Below are 17,707 nucleotides of genomic sequence, written 5' to 3' on the forward strand. Positions count from 1 at the left end.
GCTTGTCAAGGGTTTTGACCCATGTTGAATCAATAGACTGGGTAGATGTGAGGATGAGCTGTCGCCGCCCACATTCACGCCAGAATCCAGGAGAACCGCGCAGTTTGCGCACACCAAAATGGTCACCTAATCTGCCACCCACCAGTGCAAAGAAAGGTGGTTCTGTTCAAAATCCGTTTTTATTGATGTCAAAAAGTTGCTAAAATCATGGGCACAAGACCACTCTAAAGATACAATCTTCTTGTGGGGGGTTCCACATCACCACTCTACTGTAAGGATGCCATCAAAACAATGTTAAACAAGGATCCTATACTATCAAGCAAAAGACCACTCTATTGAAATGCATTAATTCAAGACAGATCCCAAAAATGGGTGCAGTACCAGCTTTGTCCACAAACCGGCGTTAGCGGTCTAAACTCTGACAGTAGGACTGTATCTCAGGAGTGCAAGAGGATCCAGCCTAACTGGGACTTCAAAGCCTGTTGGTTAATTAAAATTCTTAACCACCTGCTGTTCCCGGAGACAATCTGATTCAATTAACAGGCCAAGAGGCTGGGAAACCTTCTCACCCCAGAGACCCACACAACAGCCCAGGATATCACATGACCCTGGTGATTGGGAAGGAGGGGTTTTCCCTTCAGCCTGCCGGACACCACACAATAGACTCTTTCCCTTGAATGGAGTATGTTAATTTTGGATGTGGACTGTAAACAGAGCTCTGCCTGGGAGCAGGGACATGTGAGCTGACCCACCCAGCTTCGAGGGGCGGGCCAGACTTGAGTGTGGATTCCTATTGCAGCAAATATATGTTTGAGTTAAATGCTTCTAAAATATTGTATTGAGCTCACAAAAATGTGCAATTTGGAGAACCTTAATCCAAGAAATGTACCCACAATTCAAGACTTGATTCAACTTTGTACCATGTTCTGAGGCGAAACCACGCTATTTATTGATTTTACATACACCGGGTTTATGCTAGAAACCTAGTAAATTACTGGAATGTGTGTAGAAGGAGGGTTACATTGGTGTAATTTTTGATACAGATTTAACATTGGTAAACCAATTAAAAATGAAATTAAGTTGTCATTTTTTAATGCAAGCCCCCAGGAAGATCAGAGTCGGACAAGCATGGACCATATGGAATCCGTAATATGTACATGCAATTTCAACAAATTGTGTATCTGGGAAATATGTATTTGGATCAGAAATAGATTTGTGTGCACATTGACAAGGGGAGTGTCTTTCTGTAAGCCATAAAGATGACACACAACCCAGCTCCCCAAACAAGGAAGAGAGGAGGAACTGGCCAATGATAAGTTGAGAGGGTTGGGCATGCAGAATTAGCCGACCCACCCACTTTCTAAACACATAAAAAGAGACTGCTGGGACAGGTAGAGACACTCAATTTCCATTTTCTGCGGAGCACGCTGACGGACAAATTCACATCCAGAACTCCAGAGACCTAGACTGACTCCAGCTAGACAGAGATCAGAACTTAGAACTCTGACTCCACAATTTAAATCAAGGGCCTAAACCACAAGCTGAGTTCTCTTCAGCAGGCCTCAAAACCAACCAAACTATTGAACAGCCGGGCGAGCTGTTTGAATTCTTTGCCAAGAACTTTTTCAAGAACCTGTAGCAGTATCCAGAAAGCATTGCTGTATCCGGAACCAGAGAGAACCACAGACCAGACCGTTGTGAGCAGAACCAGGCAGAGATCGTCCGTGGCGAGAGAACCGCCAGGAGTCCAGTCCAACCGGATGACCCGATCCATGACGAAGTCGCATTCCTGTCCAAAATCTAGTGTGAGTACCCAGCTTGCACTGTGCCAAAACCAATCTCTTGGTTTAAAATAATCTAATCCAAACTATTTTAGCCTATTAGAACTGCCTCCTAGAATCGTGTCATTCTGTCATCCTTAAACCTGAAAACTGTCATCTGTCATTCTGAGCTTTAGAATTTCAAATCCGAAAAACTGCCTTTACTAAATCGGCCGTATCTCCGGAACCGTTTGTGCTAGGAGCTATATCATCTTAAAGCTGAGATTCTAAGCTTTCCAACGAACCTAAAACCGACTTGCTACCCCTATAGTGCCTCCGTAGTTGCGCTCGACGCACGTGACTAAATTTGCCGCGATTTGACATTTTGCTTAATTTCAGCCACGTGTAAAAATATTTGCCCTTGCTTTTCTTTGCTGAAATTCGTTTGCAACCTGACAATCATTCATAGAGCATTGCTAAAGTGATCCTGAACTAATACAAAGTAGCTGTCACCCACCCTGAACCTCTAGAGGGAATTAAAAGCATTTTTCGCATATTTTCACTTCTTTGCATACCACATCAAAGTATATTGCCTGTGTTTAAAACTCCTACCTGTTTTCCTCTAAGCTTGCTAGGGGGGAACTGAATTATATTTGATTGCATTCCTGAGAACTGTGTGCTTTCCTTCCATCTCTTTACCTTGCATAAAGGGGGGGGGGGGTGAATTGTCATAGCAAAGTGATTACATTGTCTTTTGTTGAAGTCATATCAAGTTTATTTTCTGTACTGCATTTTCATTCATCATTGCATTGTCCTTGAAGCCATAAAAGCATTCTCAGCTACTTTATCCTCTCTATATCACTTCTAAGCCATCAAAAAGAGTGTACCACTGTAACATTATCCATTGTTGATCACTATCATCCTCACAAGTGTGCTATCAAATATTAAGTTACTATAAAAGTGTGATAGATATATATTGTTTAATTTTCAAATAAACCTTTTAATTTGCAAAACAAACCTACTTCCTGGCTCAGTGGGGTCAGGGGGATTCTAAGAGAGGGGTGTTATATAAGGGTTGTCATCCAGAGTAAATGAACTGGACATAAAAATACATCAATAAGGGCTTCCATCAGCATCCCAGTCTAGGCATTGACTTAGCTGTAGTGTTGAATTGAAGTCGCTTACAGGGCCAAGCAAACAAAGCTAGTTGGGCCAGTCCAGTCTGTCATCTCGGCACTACGCATCACATTGGTGGAGACCGCAGCTGTCCAGTTGAGATCGATGCCCCTGTGGGAGCCAGGTGAGTGTAACAGAACGCGAAGCCTACCCACAAATTCCCACCCGGGCATTATGGATACCTCAGAAACTGACCAATTGGCCCAATTACTAGGGGAACTGAGGACTAAAGTGTATTCCGCCCGTCAAGAAACCAATGCTCTTAGAAGAGAACTGATATTGTCAAAGGAGCGAACTGATGACCTTGCTAGGCAACTACTACAAAGCCAGGCTGGACAAACACCCCTACAAGGAAATCCAGCTCCTGTGTCATCGAGTAACCCTGTGCAAATAAACCTACCAGGAACTATTCCATTAGCTCCGCCCGAACGCTTTGCCGGGGACCCCAAAAGGTTTGCCGTGTTTATGAACCAATGCCGCTTGCACTTTTTATGCAGACCTGGAGCCTTCCCAAACGATCAAGCCAAGGTAGCCTTTGTATTGTCATATCTTAGCGGCAGTGCAGCTGATTGGTCATTTCCACTATTTACTCAGGATGACCCAATTCTTCGGGATTTTGAGGGCTTTCAAATGAGCATGGAAAGACTATTTGCCCGGCACTCCCAAGGACAGGCCTTGGATAACGAACTTTTGTCCCTACGACAGGGTAACCAGGACCTCCTATCCTACATCGCAACCTTTAATAGGTTGATAGTGGAAACTGGATGGCCCGAGGTAAAACGAATCACGTTATTTCATCGAGGGCTTTGAGGAGAACTCAAGGATGTCTTGGCTCAAGTTGTGAACCCACCTCAAGACTATGCTGAATATATAAACTTAGTGGTCCAGTTAGATCACAGACTTCAGAACAGAAAGGCTGATCGAGCCAAGTTTGAGAATTGGGTGTTGGTCAAAACCCACGCTAACCCCAAAGGAGCAGATGCTTCAGGGCCCATGCAAATCGGAGGGGTTAAAGGAGCCTTAACCCAGAAGGAAAGAGAAAGGAGACGGCAAATGCAATTGTGTCTATATTGCAGAACTTCTGGGTATTTTCTACGGGATTACCCTGTAAAACCACCCAAGAAGGTGGTAGGAGCTGCTGATAAAAACCATATGGAGTCCGACTCGGGAAACAACCACGCCCGACAAGCGTAGAGGTCCGCTTGCCGAGCTTGAAGAAGGATACTCAGACCTCGCATTTCATCATACCAATGGTCCTCGTAGATCCAAGGCAGCCATCACGTATGCACGCAGTAAGGGTATACATTGATAGCGGGGCCATAGGAAACTATGTGGACTACGAATTGGCCTCCAGGATGAATCTACCTCTCTGCCGAAAGACCACCTCAGATGTCATCACCACAGTCGATGGAACTGAAATTGCCTCTGGGCCTGTAACTCATTCCACCGCAAAGATGACACTATTGGGTCAGGATGGGCATTGAGAGACTATTGCGTTTGATCTAATCAAAGCCGCACAGTTCCAAATAATACTGGGGATACCTTGGTTGGAAACACATAATCCTTGTACTGATTGGCGAGAGAAGAGAATAACCTTCCCGGATTGTGCACAAACCTGTTACCCAAAGAAAAACTTGAATGCAGGCCTGGCCACAGTCACCACATCAGTCGTGCAATTACCTCCAGAATATCAAGAATTCCAGGATGTCTTCCAAAAAGAACAGGCAAACACCTTACCACCTCACAGATCGTACGATTGTCAAATTGATCTCATACCCGGTGCACAACCCCCTTGTAGCAGGATCTATGCCCTTACGGAACCTGAGAACCTTCACCTACGGCAATACCTAGACCAGTACCTTGCTAATGGCTTCATTCGCCCATCCAAGTCCACTGCACTTTGTTCTTTGTGCCCAAAAAGGAAGGTGACCTCAGAACGTGCATAGACTACCGCGCATTGAACCAGATCACTGTTAAAAATCGATACCCATTGCCTCTGATCCCCGAACTACTAGACCAAGTAAAGGACGCCTGCATATACACTAAGTTGGATCTCTGAGGGGCATACCATCTGGTACGTGTGAAAGAGGGCGACGAATGGAAGACTGCTTTTCGCACTAAGTACGGGTTATTCGAATACCAGGTGATGCCCTTCAGGTTGTGCAATGCACCAGCAGCCTTCCAATACTTCATGAAAGATGTCCTTCGTGAACTCATTGACGTTTGTGTTGTCGTATATATCGATGATATTCTAGTGTACTCCTCTTCAGAATTTGACCATGTGAAGCACGTCCGAGCTGTCCTTGAGAAATTGCGCCAGCACAAACTATATGCAAAACTGGAAAAATGCGTTTTTCATGCTACAGAAGTTGAATTCTTTGGGTTTATCCTGAGTCCAAAAGGAGTCCGAATGGACTCACGAAAGGTGGACGCAATTCTTAAGTGGCCATCACCGAGTTCAGTTAAAGGAGTACAAAGCATGCTCGGCTTTGCCAATTTCTACCGAAGATTCATCCCAGATTTCTCACATGTTGTAGATCCCATCACAGCACTCTTGCGAAAAAACAAAAGCTTTATGTGGACTGAAGAAGCTGAAAATGCCTTCCAAGAGCTGAAAGCAAAATTCACGTCTGCACCTGTACTAAAGCACCCACGCCCTGAACTTCCATACATAGTGGAAACAGATGCATCCTGTTTAGCCATGGGAGCTGTCCTGTCCCAAAAGGACCCTAAAACTGGCCAGCTTCACCCAATAGCATTTTGGTCCAGAATATTCTCGGCACCCGAGTTAAACTATGCTGTTACCAACAAGGAGTTATTAGCCATTAAATACGCCTTCAAGGCTTGGTGGCACTATCTTCTCGGTGCCAGGCATACCATTACTGTGATCACCAATCACCGGAACTTAGAGTATTTAGCCAAGGCCCAATAGTCCCGCCAACTCCGATGGGCATTATTCTTTGCCGAGTTCGATTTCGTGATAACCTATCGACCAGGTTGCAAGAACGGTAAAGCAGACGCCTTATCCCGAATAGGGATGGGAGAGGCAGAAGTGAACCCAGAACCAGTACCTATAATTTCCGAACAAAGGATTCTTGGCATGACTACTCTACAGACACTAGAGGACATTCAGGTAAAGATCCAGCAACTCTTTGATTCTACAGCACTGCAGGACTGGGTAAAGAAAGGCCCGGACTACTCTGTCACCAATGACCTGCCTTATTACCAAGGGTGGCTATTTCTGCCACACAAGGAACTACAAGAGCTAGTCATTTCCCATTATCATGACACCCTATTAGAGGGGCACACAGGTATCACAAAGACTGAAGCTAAAATTAAGAAACAATTCTGGTGGCCCACCTGGTGAAAGGATATTAAATCATTTTTAATGTCTTGTGGCATCTGCGCCCAAAACAAAAGTCAGAAGAGAAAACCAGCTGGACTCTTACAACCTTTGGACATTCCGCCTACACCATGGCACACCTTATCGTTAGACTGTATTACTGATCTACCTCCATGCAATGGTTTTAACACCATTCAAGTTATTGTGGATCTTTTTTCCAAGATGGCCCACTTTATTCCTTTAAAGGGGTTACCTTCATCTTCAATCCTGGCCAAGGAGTTCCTCGAAAACATTGTTCGCATACATGGATTTCCGTCCGTATTGGTCTCTGACCGGGGGAGTCAATTCATTTCACATTTTTTGGAGGAAATGTTGTCAATTGGCGCAAATCGATGTGAGGTTATCGACCAGTCACCACCCCCAAACCGATGGTCAAACGGAGAGGACCAACCAGACTCTGGAACAATACTGCGTTGTATGTTACATCAGACAGAGTAATTGGAAAGACATTCTTTGGATCGCCGAATATGCATACAATAAATCAGTACATTCTGGAACTGGACAAAGCCCCTTTTATACTTTATATGGGCACCATCCTTGAACCTCAGACCTTGACTCACCCCAACACTTGTGTTGGGGAGAAGCTGGACCCCCACCAGGGCAGTGGGGGGCCAGCAGCCATACCCTCACCATCTATGGGAGACACCAACACCTCCCATATGGCCCCCAGAAATGCAACAGAGTCCCAAGCAGGCAGCAGCATGTTCCAAACTGCGTTTATTTCTGGGCAGCAAAAAGAAAAAAAAAACACGCAGAGCATCGTGCACATCGAGAGTTCAGGCGCCGTCTCTCCCGGGGCTGGCTTGCAAGCCAGCTTTATGATCACACTGCAGGCTGACCTCACAGAATTGGATCAGTTCCCAGAAACCTAACTCCTCCTGCTATTGGCTGCTAAGTGATAGGTTACCTATGTAGCCCTTATAGAGAGCCTGACAATTGGATATTAGCCTTTTGCGTCAGTGGGTTGGTTTAGCTGTGCCAGCCCCCATTACCTAATTCTAACTTGTTGCAATATGACCTTGTTCCCATAACTTTTTAGCTGAAGCAAGCAGTTCGCACCTGGGCTCTGAGCGCTGATTAGCTGGGCTGCGCCATTCTTGTTACAATTTATGTTTCAAATGTTGTGCGAGTACTTGAGAAAATGTCTTTCTTTCCCAGAAAGAAAAAAAAAAAGCACACTGGGTTGCCGTGATTTATTCGCATTTGTGGATAATTAAAAATGTTTGTCTGCAGAAAGCAATCTTATCTTGAATGTGCGACCTTGGCAGCTCGGAGGTTTTGCGAGGAACATTGCTGAAGGCTCCCGCAGCCAGTGTTCAGTGAGAGAAATGAACTTGGCTGTAATTTTCCTGAAACATGGCTTTACACTGTGCAATTAGACCATGTTAATTCATATAGGCATTTGCAAGCCTTTAAACAGGGATTTTTGTGTTTGTAGATTCTGATATTGCAGCATTGATTCTAATGTAGCATGGAAGTTGCACTGTTGGTGTAGTGGGTGTGTTTCAGCATATTTGTCACCCATGATGCGCTGGGGCCTGGTTCAAATGATAAGTCCGCTCCTTGTTCTTCCTGCTGTTCTTCTGTATATGCGCCTGGGGTGAGGGGGCATGGGTTTGATCTCGATTTTCCCTCTTCAGTCCCCCCTCTGGTCGACTTTGTCGACCACACCACCAAGCAACATTCACCTCCTTCCGCTCTTCATATCTTTGTCAATTCCTTGAAGTGTCCATAATTTTTTGCATTGTTGTTGATGAACAGTACATATAGGAGTGTTCTCCTTCTGTGTTCTACCACACTCACTTCCCTTCGTACTTCCTCTGATCACAGGGAGTGGCCACCTTTATTACTGCTGGAACCATGTTGCACACCGCTATCTTAGTCCGGCTCTTCCTTTCACCATGTCTCTTATTTGCATTCCGATAACTTCTTCTGTTGTTCTCTTGCAATGTATCTCTATCTTGCACAATGATGCTGTGCTCGGTACTAGTTCTTCCGTTATCACCTTCAATTAACCAGGCAGTCATGATGTCCTCCATTACCATGCAAGCACTAGGCTAGTTCTTTGCTTTCTCTTTTCAGATGCAGTTTTGCTGATCATTCTTTAGTATGCTGGTACTTCACCCATTATCCTTCTGTCTCGCTCGAGAAGTAATTCCCCCCTCTTTTTACTCCTCTGTCTGTTTCTCTTCTTCCGTTGTTTTCCATCTTGGTGAATGTGTCACTCTTCACATCTTCCTTGGTCATCACCAACAAGGGCATGCTGATGCGCTCCAATGAACACTCTCCTCCCCAATTCAGTGGTAGTTTCTCTTGATCTTTAGATGCATGTGCTCAATAGTAGTCCATAAGCAGTGATGTTCCTGCTTTCATCTCGCAACCTCTCTCAACCTTCTTGCATCCAGCATGATTGTCCACTTCTTGTCACTGTTGTGCTGGTAACAGAACGTTGGTACCTTAACAGTATACGTCCTTCTTCATTCTCCACCCAAGTGACCATCTGTGCTCTTTTGTCTCACTCCGTTAGGCACTTATCATATTTTTGTCTCTTTTATTTTATTTTTTCTTCTCTTTTTGTTTTTCTTTCTTTTATTATTTATTTATTTATTTTTTCTTTTTTTTTTTTTCTCTTGCAGCTTGCTCACTTGTGCATTTGCTCGTTGTTTCTTCTCTCTCTGGTCACTTTCCACATACAGTTGTTTTCCAATTAGCTGCTTTATGTAATCATCTTCCATAGGGGATTACCCCCCTTTTTTTTTTTTCTTATCAATCTCAATGTTGCTGTCTTCCCTTGCAATCTTCTTCGCACCTTGGCATACATGGGCGTCGTGCTCTGCTGTAGTAATTTATGTTGTAATCAATTCTCTTCCGGCATATGTTAAAGAACAGTCAGGACAGCTCTCTCCAGCGGTGTGCCTACCAATTTTGTACATGTGTGCATGTTGTTGGTCACTTCTGCTATGTGTGTTATGTGTATGTTTTACTCCCTTTGTGTCTGCCCTTAACTCTCCTTACTTTAGCAGCAGCTTTTCCTCACCCACTGACGCCGTAACTCTTCCTGCTTAGGTTAGGGAATGTTAGCAGGGGATACAGCGGTAATGCTCACTATTACAAATAATTTTCAAATTACCACCCCCATTATTTCGTTCATCATTAATAGTCCCATCGTGAAGGTAAAAGTCCATATTTGCTTGCCCATAACCACTTACGCTGCTGGGTCCTTGCAGCTGATGAGATGATAAAGTTGCCCGCCTGAAAATCGCAAGAAAGGCGTTAATAGTTAGTACTTGTTAGTAACCTCAAGCTCCGCGAACTAAACAATCACTAAGGGCAAAAATCAAACCTCCCCCTGGAGATTTCGTGTTTTCAAAATTTCTCAATATGGGTAGGGAAAATCTTGGGTTGTTTATTCAATGGAAGCAAGGAAATATACTTCAGGGAAACATGCTCTAAGGGGTCTGAGGTTCTTGATAGGGTGGGCAATTGAGTGGGGAATGCTACACGATGTTTTAATCAGTAGGCCTCACAGTTTCTAATGGAAGATAATATTAAGGAAATTTCCTACACATTTCTAACAGCATACATACGCAACAACCTGCATGTGCGGGGAAAAGAGAAGGAACAAAACAGTGTTACAGCTGTAGGTGCACAAAATGTAATATGAAACTCAATTAAACTTTGGAAATGTGTGTGTCAGTCCCTATTCTAGTTGCTAGTGTGCGTTGGACCATAGGATGGCCATGTTTCCCTAACTCGGGAGTGTTCGTGCTATTTTGCAGTTCATGAAAATCTCTTGCGTTGGCCCTGTTGATCGTTGCTCCCTCGTTGCCAGGGTGGCCACCGCTTTGTAGGGCTTGACGCCTCACACATCTAACAAAGTCTGTCAGGAGGGGAAAATGTCCCACTGTAGTCCATAGCCATTGGGTGTCGGTTGTCCGTTGTCTTCAGGCCTGCCCTGGGTCCTTTATATCTGGCGAGAAATGAAATGGAAGCGCTTGAGACCTGAGAATTTACATATTCTTCAATTTCTTGACCTAACCTCTCTGCAATACTCTCACACTATTCAGTGTCCTAGTGGGAGGAGCCAATGGTGCTTTTATGCACCATTCTGTCACCACCTGGTGGCGTTCAATGGCGGTCTGACTGTAAATTGTTACACAATTCGAAATGTACCCAGAAAATGGGTAGGCACTTAATTTATGTGAAGATACTCATTACACACTTGGATCATATATACACAATTTAGGTGCTAGTGTACAAATGGGCCTTTGGATATTTATATTTACTGTGTTTTTGTTGTAAGCTATTTATAGTGCGTGCCTTTGTCCCGTGGGGCATCAGGCACTGACAAGCTAAATAGGGAAACATCAGGGTGGTAAATTTGTCATATAGGGTGGCTGTGTTTCTAAATTAAGTGCACCATGTTACTTAGTTAAGATAATCGCAGGGTTTTTAAATCTTTTTTTTTTTCTATGGCTCCTCTCTCAACTTCTCAGGGCATGCCTCGCAGTGAACTGCAGGCACTTTAAGCTGGTACTAATGAAATTCGCTACCAATTATTTGCTACCTGTCTCTCCCCCCTCTTTGTATTTATTTAGTTATTTATTTACTTCCTCTTTTCTTTCAAACCCAACCGTCACAATTTACTCCCATTCTCTCTATCCCACCCCATGTCCACTTTTTAAACCCTACCTACTCTGTTAATTACTCATTTAGTCTAGTATTTTATTACTCCACTACTTTAATTACTGTTACATTTAAACAATATATTTATCCCCCCATTATCTGCTCTCAAATTTTAATACACCCATCATGCTCCAGTTCGTGCAGCAATGACCTCTTTCCCTATGTGTGTTGGCTAATGCATTTGTGCCAGTGCTATTTTCAAAAGCGCTAGTGGCATCACCACTTGCACTGTTATTTTGTCGCCAAATTAATTCTGTTGGGAACATGGATCATCCACCCTTTACCCCTATTTCTCTCCTCCTGTGGTGAACTGTCAATGAAATGTAGGCCTCCCCCCTCAAGTGCACCTTCTTCCACCTTGTGTGTCTCATTTAATTGTTCTGTGTTAATCGTGTATTCATGAGCCCAGTCTCCTCACTGAAAGATGTGTGCTCAAAATGTAGCTAAATGTACTCTCTTGTGATGCACTATCATTATGCACCCCCCTCTGTACCATGTACCCCCATTATCCTTAAACAATCTTCCTTACTTTCAACATGTGTATGCCTGGTGTTTAACAAGTTATGGATTTCTCGGTTAATAAGGTGGTCATATCCACATTTCTCATGATGTCACAAATGTCTCTTCCCTAATGCATGGCCTAGTCGTCCCACTGTCACCCATAAAAGAAAATGTTTTGATACCTATCACCACCCCTATGCAATTGTCCTCTGCATTATTGAGTGTGCGTGAGTGTGTGTGTCAGCGTGCGTTTCGCCCGCTCTTTCGGGGAGGTGGAGCATGAGTGTGTGTGGCAGAGTAAGTCAAATCAATTTTGTCTTGGGCTGTCCTATTAGGGGTATAATGTCAATCTATGTCCTTTGAAAGGTTTGTTTCCCATCAGGGAGACCCCACCCAGTCATGTAACCGGTACCATTGCTATTGTGTCAGTGTTCTGTATGGGTGCTGGCTGCTGTGCAGTGCCCCTGTGTTGTGATTCTAGTCAGTCCTGGGGTAGTGGTGCTGTCATTTGTTGTGTCTGTACATGTAGTGGTGACAGTACCTGCGTTGGTGCTTGTGGTGTCTGCTGAAATGATCCCACCCTGCCCCATGTATCCTCCCCACATGGGCGGTGCATATTGTGGTGATTGTTGACACTGCTATTGTGATTCTTGTGCGTGTGTGTTGAGGCTGTTTTTAACTGCCCCTCCCATTGCATACTTTAATAATTTATTTTGTGCCTACTTGTCCTCATCTGCCTTTCTCTGCCCCTGCGTTTTCTTGCCACAATCTACAATGCACACAGTCAATGTCTAGCGCGCTATCATTCCTTCCTCCCTTCCATAACCCCATGCATGCTGCACCACCCCTTACTGATCCTCTATCATGTTTGGCTGTGCTGTCTCGTTCAGTCCTTCTCTCCTCCTCCAATCCCTTTCTTCCCTTTCCAGTTCCCCCTCTCTGTTGCTATTGTTACTCCTTGCACCTCCCCCGTTATCTTCCCTTTAAATTTAATTCCTCTGTACCTGTGCCTTCAAATCTACTTCCATGCACTGCAGCCCTCCTTTGCTCACTCCTGTGCTGCTAGTGGGTTGTTCTGCACCTTCCTGTTTGTGTATTGTGAGTGTGTGTGTGTGGTGTTTAAATGTCCTTCTGCTGTTTTCAGTTCTCTCATGCAATGCATTCCTTGCTTACCATCTGTGTCATCAAATATTACACTCCCGGAGGTTCAGAAGGGTGAGTCCCCTCTTCCCTCTGCTCGCGCTGGTTCAGCATCAGCTGACCCCTCGCATCTTCCCTTTCCTTCGTGCACACAGTTCAACTGTAGCCATGTGCTTTTAAAGCTATTCCCGTGTAAGTGCTGTGTATGTGTGTCCTTAGCGATTGCTGCACGCTTCTGAAGAAGCCGCCTATGAGCAGCCATGGTCTCTTTTAATTTACCTTCAGTACTTTTGAATCTTTGCACACTATGTTTTACTTACTTATTTCGGCATGGAAGCTGTGTGCTACACAACAGGTGAAGGGGAGTCGTTTCTGTATTGTGTGATACATTTTACCTCTATTCAATTTGAAAATTTCGATAGTCCGCTGTTCAGGGAGCAAAGGTTAGAAGATAATTGAACATTTTTCAACTTCTGTGAGCCTTCTTGGCTCCGCACCTTAGCCAGTGCACTCCACGTGCAGCCCATCTTCACCAAATCATTGCCTTCTCCGGCACACCCCCACAATCTTGCGCATGTGTCTTCCACACACTGCCTCTGGGTCACCTATTCTCCAAATCCAAAACCACACCACTATCTCCTCACCATCAAAACTCTGTGTCCTATGCATCAATCTGAAGGTGACATCACCAAACTAAAAACACAGTGCAAATGAACAGACAAATGTGCACACACAGAACAATAACCCATTTCTCCCAACCCCACAAAAATCCCAAAATAAAACCCCACAATCCCCACAGCTGTCTTCCTGTCTCAACTGGAACAAGGTAAACTATAATAAAAACTCTTATAATTGGACTGCACACACTGCGTCGCCTCACGTGTGATACGCTCCTCACCAGGGGACCTTAACCAGCCAACTATCTTCCGCACTCGGGAACAATCTAGCTACCTCTGCGGGGAAACATCATCCACTCACTGAACTAAAACGCTCAATTAGCAGGGAACCTCATCTACTCATTGATCTATAACTTAAATTCATAGAAAATCCAGACCCCCGTACATGAAATCGCCATCCAGACCAACCGGTGCGACACTCCTCTCCTATATGTGGGGAGTCACTACCCCACCCAATAGGCTCAAAAACCCAAGAAGGGACCACTGCCACCGCCCCCAGTCCCAACTACAATTCACGTGCCGATCACCACCAATGCGCTGAATTTTGCAACAATGTACAATCACCCACCACCCAATTTACAATGCCTCCCTCAGTTTCTACCCAAACAAAAGAACTTAACATTTCTGCAACATACTGATCAACAATGCATCATAATACTTTAAACGTTTCCCCCCCTCAAAGCCCATGTTGCTAGTTGACTTACATTTTCCTATGCTGCACTGGCACCCCCTCAAGGCACTTCACCGGACCCCTTCTCCTGCAGGGCTCTCACCTGCCTCAAGCGGGGTATTTCCAAGTGGCCCCCGAAGCCTTTAGCCGGTTACGCGTTTTCCGGTGGTCTTCAGGTGCAGGCGAGGGTCCCACAGCTTCCTTGAGTCGGCGGCAGGGAGTTCAGTTCAACGCAGGGCTTGCGCAGGCAGTGCTCATTCACCCATGTTACAATGAGCAATGAGCCTCACAGAGGGCACCAACTTGTTGGGGAGAAGCTGGACCCCCACCAGGGCAGTGGGGGGCCAGCAGCCATACCCTCACCATCTATGGGAGACCCCAACACCTCCCATATGGCCCCCAGAAATGCAACAGAGTCCCAAGCAGGCAGCAGCATGTTCCAAACTGCGTTTATTTCTGGGCAGCAAAAAGGAAAAAAAAACACGCAGAGCATCGTGCACATCGAGAGTTCAGGCGCCGTCTCTCCCGGGGCTGGCTTGCAAGCCAGCTTTATGATCACACTGCAGGCTGACCTCACAGAATTGGATCAGTTCCCAGAAACCTAACTCCTCCTGCTATTGGCTGCTAAGTGATAGGTTACCTATGTAGCCCTTATAGAGAGCCTGACAATTGGATATTAGCCTTTTGCGTCAGTGGGTTGGTTTAACTGTGCCAGCCCCCATTACCTAATTCTAACTTGTTGCAATATGACCTTGTTCCCATAACTTTTTCGCTGAAGCAAGCAGTTCACACCTGGGCTCTGAGCGCTGATTAGCTGGGCTGCGCCATTTTTGTTACAATTTATGTTTCAAATGTTGTGCGAGTCCTTGAGAAAATGTCTTTCTTTCCCAGAAAGAAAAAAAAAAGCACACTGGGTTGCCGTGATTTATTCGCATTTGTGGATAATTAAAAATGTTTGTCTGCAGAAAGCAATCTTATCTTGAATGTGCGACCTTGGCAGCTCGGAGGTTTTGCGAGGAACATTGCTGAAGGCTCCCGCAGCCAGTGTTCAGTGAGAGAAATGAACTTGGCTGTAATTTTCCTGAAACATGGCTTTACACTGTGCAATTAGACCATGTTAATTCATATAGGCATTTGCAAGCCTTTAAACAGGGATTTTTGTGTTTGTAGATTCTGATATTGCAGCATTGATTCTAATGTAGCATGGAAGTTGCACTGTTGGTGAAGTGGGTGTGTTTCAGCATATTTGTCACCCATGGGTGCGCTGGGGCCTGGTTCAAATGATAAGTGCGCTCCTTGTTCTTCCTGCTGTTCTTCTGTATATGCGCCTGGGGTGAGGGGGCATGGGTTTGATCTCGATTTTCCCTCTTCACTTGGAAATGCCCGCAGTGGACCATCTGCACGCTACGATTACACAAGCCTTTAAGGAAGCAACTGCACATTTAAAACAAGCAAAAGAAAAATACAAGAAAAATGCTGATCGGCATAGAAGTGATAATCCACAATGCCAGATAGGGGACCAAGTATGGTTGGCCACAAAACACATACCTCTAAAGGGAACACAGACCTTTAACCCCAGATATTTGGGACCTTACTCTATTAAGGCTATTATCAACCCAGTGGCCGTCAAGTTGGACTTACCTGCTAATATGCAAATTCACCCCGTCTTTCATGTGTCACTTTTGAAACCAGTGCACCCAGGGACAAGACTAACCAAGCCACCAGACCCCATCCTTATAGACGGGGAACCCGAATTTGAGGTTAAGAACATCCTGGACTCCAAGCTGGTGAAGTCAAAGATTTTTTATTTAATCGACTGGAAAGATTACAGACCACAGGAAAGGTCATGGGAACCTAGTGACCACGTTCATGCACCCCGATTGGTGAAAAAATTCCACCGAGATTTCCCAGACAAACCAAAACCACGGGGAGGAATGACTTTAGGAGGGGCCTTGGGGGGGAGTGCTGTCATGATGCCTACCCCCGGGGATCCAGATCAAGTCCAGCAGGCCCGGAAGCAGGCATCAAGTTATTCCAAGCAAGCCCAACACCCCCTGCTAGGGGCCATTTGGGTGCAGTCCTGGCGTCTATGGGGCCAGGCTCATATGGAGAGTCAGTTATGGCGCCATAGGCGCCAGGCTCATAGATTAAAACTTACCTGATGCAGACCATGCAGCAAACTTACCTGATGCAGACCATGCTGCAGAGCTCCAAGCCAAAAGAGGCTTGCAAGGGACTACTTTACCTAGGGACTATTTTTTTACTCGGGTGGGGTCAGGGAGGAATACTTACCTGGGACTACTTTGGAGGCTATTTAAACCACGCCCGAAGAGCAGCACACGCTTCGTGTTATTCTGCATCCAGCAGCGTAACGCTCACCGTGCCTGCAAGTCTGCATCCAGTCTTCTGCCATGCCCGCCTCAAGTCTGGAGCTCCTAGAAAAAGGGAGAAAGAAGGAGAAAAGGTTAGAACAAGAGTAATACCTTTGATCCTTACCTGAATTCCCGATCCACCACGCCTTCGAGCTGGAAGAAAGAAGCTATTTTATGCGCGTCGCCTCGTCTGCTGCAGCGCCGCGCTGAACTCACCGGCCTTCGCAGCATCATCACTATTCACCGCATCCTTCTGCATGTTCCCGCCACACTCCAGCACCTAAGGGGAACACAAGAACAGCAAGGTGAGCCAAGGAATAGACAGAGACAATATTAGTTACCCCCCATAGACTTACCTGATTTTACCGCCGGGGGTACTATTCCTCTCCACGGGTCGGCACAGCCTCCACTGCATCTTCGCCGTACCCCAGCCCCTAAGGGGAACCAAAAGGACAGCAAGGAGAAACAAAGGGACAAACAAGGGGAATCCTCCTCACCACAATAGACTTACCTAATTTTACCGCCAGAGGCATTATTCCCCCGAGACTTCATAATTTCTCTCAGCAACTGAATAAGGGAGAAAGCAACAGGTTACATACTGACATTATTTTATCGAACTGTATTGGATAATAAAAATCCTTACCTGAATGTTACCAGTTGCCACGAGGAACTCTTCGCTAGGGTCAAGCTGCAACCTGCAAAGAATCGGACAAGAGTGAAATCAGACATTTGAACTCTTACGAACTATATACCTACGGCGTCTTGCCGGAAATCTCAGAGTCAATATTGTTCTGGAACTCACCTATTCCTTCGAACCTGTGAAGCAACTGGTTATCTACGCGCCCCTGCGCTCAATGCAGGATGGAGAGCTCATCTTTCCAAACCATCAGGTGAGACTATAAGAGGGGACATTAAAGGTGATCAGTGGGGAGAACAGCGGGGTTGGGGGTTAACGCTCAACTCCACGGGTGGTTAATTCCCTTTCTCCATTTGCAGAAGAATACTCCTACGGGGCAAGCAAACAAAGCTAGGTGGGCCAGTCCAGTCTGTCATCTCGGCACTATGCATCACATTGGTGGAGACCGCAGCTGTCCAGTTCAGATCGACGCCCCTGTGGGAGCCAGGTGAGCGTAACAGGTCATGCCCCTCCTTCTTCCATACCTCTTCACCCTTCTTGTACCCCCGGGCCAGCCTGTCCATGCAAATAGTGCTGACCCCCTCCTTTACCTTTACCACGCTAATACCACTTTCTGCTTCCTCCAACCATCCTCCAAAGGAGCGTGTCCCTGACAGCCAGAAAAACCCTCCCCTGAGGTGTTCTT

Source organism: Ambystoma mexicanum, chromosome 5q (assembly GCF_040938575.1).
Source record: "Ambystoma mexicanum isolate Mex_15411 chromosome 5q, UKY_AmexF1_1, whole genome shotgun sequence".
NCBI classification, from domain to species: domain Eukaryota; kingdom Metazoa; phylum Chordata; class Amphibia; order Caudata; family Ambystomatidae; genus Ambystoma; species Ambystoma mexicanum.